Source organism: Sarcophilus harrisii, chromosome 1 (genome assembly GCF_902635505.1).
Source record: "Sarcophilus harrisii chromosome 1, mSarHar1.11, whole genome shotgun sequence".
Taxonomy (NCBI): Eukaryota; Metazoa; Chordata; class Mammalia; order Dasyuromorphia; family Dasyuridae; genus Sarcophilus; species Sarcophilus harrisii.
In genome coordinates, this window is record NC_045426.1 from 658256987 (window position 1) to 658263445 (window position 6459).

The following is a 6459-nucleotide window of genomic DNA, read 5'->3' on the forward strand; positions in this document are numbered from 1 at the left end:
AAAACTATTGCCATAACTAACCATATCAATAACAAAACCAACAGAAATCATATGATAATCTCAGTAGATGCAGAAAAAGCTTTTGACAAAATATAGCCCCCCCATTCATATTAAATATCCTTGAAAGCAAAGAGTTAAAGGGAGTTTTCCTTAAAATAATAAGCAGCAACTATCCAAAACCAGCAGCAAACATGATTTGTAATGGAGAGAAGTTGAATGTATTCCCAATAAGATCAGGAGTAAAACAAAGATGCCCATAATCACCATTATTATTCAATATTGCACTAGATATGTTGGCTTTGAAAAAAGAAAAGAAAAAGAAATTAGAGGAATTAGAATAGGCAAGGAAGAAATAAAACTGTCACTCTTTGTAGATTATATGATGATATATTTAGAGAATCCTAGAAATTCACCCAAAAAACTTGTTAAAACAACAAAAATGGCAAATATGTTATATGAATGACATAAAGAAGAAACCCAAGATAGAGGCATTAGAGGTGGAAAGAAAGATTGGTAGTTCTGAAAACCTACTCATATTGAGAATGGATTCAATAGGGAACAACAACATGTATATAATACATATATATACATATATACCAACAATGATATAGCCCCCACAAATATTTATAAATAAATAACTGGAGGAAATATGATTAAGTGGGGTTTAGAAGGGTATGCAGATTTATGACAATGGGACAAGGTGTGCAGATTAATGGGAAAGGGATAAAGTGGGGGGAGAGAGCAGCATAGAATATGGTGGAGTACAAAAGGGTATTTAGATTAATTGGAGTGAGATTAAAATCTGTTGATTAAGGGAAATGGATTAAAGAGGGAGGGAAAAACTAGGAAGAGAAGATAAGGGAGGGATCCATTGGTGAGGGGAAGTTAAGTAATTAAAGAGTAAAATTAAAATAGAAGAATTAGACAGGATATGAAATAAGAGAGATGCACAAACACTACAATAAGGTTCAGGAATAGCATTCATTAGGGAAATAAAAATAGGTTTAGAAATCATTGATTTCAGACAAAATCTTCCTTAAATATTCAAGAAAGAGAGAAATTTCCATTACATGTAAGACATGTTATTAATATTATTTTAGATGCATGTCTAAATATGAATATGTATGCATGTATATATGTATGTATATATGCAAGAAGGTGTATGTGTGTGTATGGAAGTATATATACATATGTATATGTGTGCATTTCTCTTTGTGTGTGTCTAACTCTCTGTGTATCTATCTATCTATCATCCCCATGCTAACTATAGCCTGCTTGGGGAAAGTGGGAGGGAGAGGATGAATAACCTACCAGTAAGCAAAAAAAAAAAAATGATGAATGTGTAATCTTTTTTATTATCATATATGCTTTCTGGAAATTGAAATTTTTGATTAAATATTTTGAATCCTCCCTGATGTTCTGTTGAGTACATGGAAATGTTTTGTTTTAATTTTCTTTTTCTATCTTGGTTTTTCCATTTTTCAAATTTTATATTTAGTTTTCAATAAATAAATAAAACAAAAAGGGTATAGTACCTTCCAAAATATATGAAGAAATGAGGGGACAGGGAATAAAATAGAAGGTTTATGAAAGCGTGTGTAAATCAGTGGGAGGGGAGAAATCATGTTAGATTAATGGAAAAGACACAAAGAGGGAGGGAAAGAGTGGTAGGAGAAGATAAGGTAGGAATCCATGGAAGGGGGAGTTGATGGGTATTTTAAGTAATAGCTAATCAGGTTAACAGGTTGTAGAGGGCCACAGATAGTGGGGAACACTGAGTGAGGTATAAGACTCTTTAGTCCAGTAAAAACACTACTGTTGACAGTGTCTAGTTCAGCTCCTCAACTCCCCCTGAAAAATCAGGGGGTTCAGAGTAATACCGAGATTGTCCAGAGAGCCAGTCTGGACTTTACATTTGGCGTTCAACACAAGGCCTTGGAAAGCAGAGCACACTGCAACACAAATGTCATAATCAGTGGGTTCGACTGAGGAGTCCCCATGACCCACACAGGGTAGATATAAAGACAGGCAAGTGGGAAGATTTCCATAAGGACTAATCTAGTCACTTGTTTTTCAGCCAAAATGAGGCAAGTATTAAGAAAAAACCTCTCTCCCGAGGGAAGCATAAAGCATGCTCAGTTAGATTAACAGAGAAGCAAAATTTCTTGGTAACTCGGGAGCAGATCACTGAGTTCTCAGATGCACTGGAGTGCATGTCCACTTGGCTCTCTAAGGAAGAGAGTTGGAGCCAGAAATGTGGAAGGTAGTGGGAGAACAATTAACTGAATTGAAAATCAAAAGGATACCCATCAATTAGGAAATACCTGAAAAAAATGTGGTATATGAATGTTATTAAATGCTATTTTTCTATAAATGAACTGGCACATTTCTGAAAAACCTGACATGACTTACATGAACTGATGCTGAATGAAGTGAGAACCAGGAAAACATTGTATAAACACAGTGACAACAACATTGGGCAGATGGTCAATTATGATAGATTTTGTGCTATGATAGACAATGATCTAATACAATTCTAAAAGACTTATGATAAAAAATGCACAGAAAGAACATGGAGACTAAGTGCAGATTGAAGCCTACTATTTTCGCTATTGTTTTTTTCTTTTTTGTGGTTTTTGTCTCTTGTTCTGATTCTTCTTTCACAATATGACTAATGTGGTAATTTAATTTAATATTTAATATGATTCTACATATGTAGCCAATATCAGATTACCATCTTGGGGAGGTATAATGTAAAGGATGAAGAAAAAATGGAAATCAAAATCTTATAAAAGCATATGTCAAAAACCAAAATATTATAAAAGCAAATGCCAAAAACTAATGATGGAAACTAGTATGGCAGAAACTAGCGCATCGACCCACACTTAACACTGTACACCAAGATAAGGTCAAAATGGGTTCATGACCTAGGCATAAAGAAGAAGATTATAAATAAATTAGAGGAACACAGGATAGTTTAGCTCTCAGACCTGTGGAAGAGGAAGGAATTTATGACCAAAGAAGAACTAGAGATCATTACTGATCACAAAATAGAAAATTTTGATTATATCAAATTGAAAAGTTTTTGTACAAACAAAACTAATGCAGACAAGATTAGAAGGGAAGCAATAAACTGGGAAAATATTTTTACAGTCAAAGGTTCTGATAAAGGACTCATTTCAAAAATATATAGAGAATTGACTCTATAAGAAATCAAGCCATTCTCCAATTGATAAATGGTCAAAGGATATGAACAGACAATTCTCAGACAAAGAAATTGAAACTATTTCTAGCCATATGAAAAGATGCTCCAAGTCATTATTAATCAGAGAAATGCAAATTAAGATAATTCTGAGATACCTTACACACCTGTCAGACTGGCTAGAATGACAGGGAAAAATAATGTGGAATGTTGGAGGTGATGTGGGAAAACTGGGACACATACATTGTTGGTGGAATTGTGAATACATCCAACCATTCTGGAGAGCAATTTGGAACTATGCTCAAAAAGTTATCAAACTGTGCATAACCTTTGATCCAGCAGTGTTACTACTGGACTTATATACCAAAGAGATCATAAAGAAGGGAAAGGGACCTGCATGTGCATGAATGTTTGTGGCAGCCCTCTTTGTAGTGGCTAGAAACTGGAAACTGAGTAGATGCCCATCAATTGGAGAATAGCTGAATAAATTGTGGTATATGAATATTATGTAATAATATTGTTCTATAAGAAATGACCAACAGGATGATCTCAGAAAGGACTGGAGAGACTTACACGAACTGATGCTGAGTGAAACGAGCAGGGCCAGGAGATCATTATATACTTCAACAACAATTCTATATGATGATCAATTCTGATGGACCAGGCCATCTTCACCAAATCAGTTCCAGTGCAGCAGTAATAAACTGAACCAGCTACACCCAGTGAAAGAAATCTGGGAGATGACTAAGAACCATTACACTGAATTCCTAATCCCTATATTTTTGCCTGCTGGCATTTTGGATTTCCTACATAGGCTAATTGTACAATATTTCAGAGTCCAATTCTTTTTGTACAGCAAAATAACGGTTTGGTCATGTATACTTATTTTTTATTTAATTTATACTTTAATATATTTAACATCTAATGGTCATCCTGCCATCTAGGGGAGGGGGTGGGGGGAAGGAGGGGAAAAATTGGAACAAAAGGTTTGGCAATTGTCAATGCTGTAAAATTACCCATGCATATAATTTGTAAATAAAAAGCTATTAAAAAAAAAAAAAAAAGCAAATGTCAAAAACTAATGAATAAATAAATAAACAATAAAATACTCCGCAAACACGTCAACAGGGAACTATAAAATACTAAAAAAAAAAATAAGATTAGCTTCTGTAGTATTCTTTGGTGGGTTTTTGGGGGGTCTCTGGAGGTCTTTGTGAGTAGCCTTTTCAACAGAGTAATCACCACAAGAATAGCCAGGTGTTAAAGTCCAAAAGTCTTTATTGTCTCCTTCGCTTGTTGCTCAGTTAGCTTTCTTGTGGTCTTCAGACAGGACTTAGTTTCCGTGGAGAAAATGCAGGAGGATCAGCCAGTCACCACAAGGCTGATGAAGATGGAAATGAATCTCTCTCTCCTTGGCGTTGAGAGAATGAGTTCCCGCCTCCAGTCTGTTTGTCTTTTCTCCCTCTGAATGAATGTGGCTGACGTTCCCAGTTTAGATGCTCTACACTGAGTGCAAACCAATCATTATATCACAAGGAAACCATTATTTGTTGTAAGATTAAATCCATCATACTGAACTTAGAGAACTATCAAGCACCATGCTAAACTAGATAACCATTATCTCATCAATTCTACTGACTTAATCCTTATAAGAATCTTTGTTTCAAGTTCTGGCCCATAACAAGCTTCAAGAGAAGGGAACAATCAGGACAATGATAGAGTTCCTAAATAAGCATGTAGTGAAAACATATACTTGTCACCTTGCCAGAAAGGATAGGTCACAATTCCTGTGAGCACAGCCCCAAAGAGGCAGATTTTATACACCATAGTTAGTTTAAGAATAATCCTGAGTAGACCACCAGCCCTCAGCAAAAAAAAAAAAAAAAAAAAAAGAATCCTGAGTTTGAGAGTTCCCAAGTTCAAGGAAAAAAGAAGACTGTTTTCACAGTTGCTGAATTACATCCAATTTTAGAGATAGAAGACAGCCCAAATGACCCCAATAGCTGAAAGACTAAAGTTACAAGGGAGAGGGGAATTACTTGTTTGGGGTTTTGTCACAACAATCCTCTCCGTTACTTGACTTATTCAGACTTCTCAGGTCCAATGGAAAGAGTATTGCTTGATCAGTCATTCCAAATATGTTTTCATATCTGAGAGTGTCTAAGTTGCAGGCAACTATGTACAATTTTATGGGAATGAGAAACCCAAGCCAATGTCAGTTGCTCCCTAATGATACCCCAAAGTCACCTTCCAAGCAATGATTTCTGAAGGTAATGTTTTTTCTGTATCTGGTTATCATTACTAAGGCAGAGTTGTTTGAATATCTCACATGCTTTCAATGTCTGTTTTAGGGTCCTAGAAGTCTGTGCATCTTTTTCATTTTCTATGGGATGAAACAAATGTTGTACTATCTTGCATTTGAATTTATTACTTTGAGAATATGTATGGGATTTTGACCCCACATTTGGGGGGTTGCAGAATTGCATCTAAACTTTATTTTGAATTTTCTTGGGAATAAACTCTGAGACTTGGCATGACAAGTTAAAAGAAAAAATGACATTTGAGGGTTCAGCTCCTTGGACTGGACCAAGTATCTATAATTTTGGTGATTTGTGAGGTCTCTAGACTACATCACATAATTATAGTAATAAGAAACAATAGCAACAAAATGTGGTTATAGAGATTTAGGTGGTCAGTTCAATTTATATTTATTTTATATTATCATCACAAAATTATGTTATATAAGGTTTATTATCAATATTTTATTGATTCAGAAAGTGAAACTCAAATAGATTAAATGACTTGCCTAGAGATTCAAAGCCAGTATCAAAATCTTTTTTCAAACACACATCTTTATAATAAAAACCCTTCCATCTACTACTGACTTCTACTGACACCTTGGAATGACTAAAAAGTTATTGACACTTTATGAATTCAAATTAATTGGTTTAAATATAGAGCAATCAAGCCAGTTTGATTAGTTGACCAAATATTCAATGCTGAGCTTTTCATGAAATATTTAAGTGGTTGTTTTATTTTAAAAGGTGTTGAACAACTCTGAAAGACATAATGAAAAATGTGATCCAGAGAAAGAACTGCTTTGGGCTGGTCTAGTTTTATTTATAATATGATTAAAATACAAATGTTTCACATTATTATGCATAATAATGTTTAGTTATGTATATAATAATGTGTTGTACATAATAATATAAAATAATACATGTATATTTAAATTTGTTGAATAGGTATAATATTGA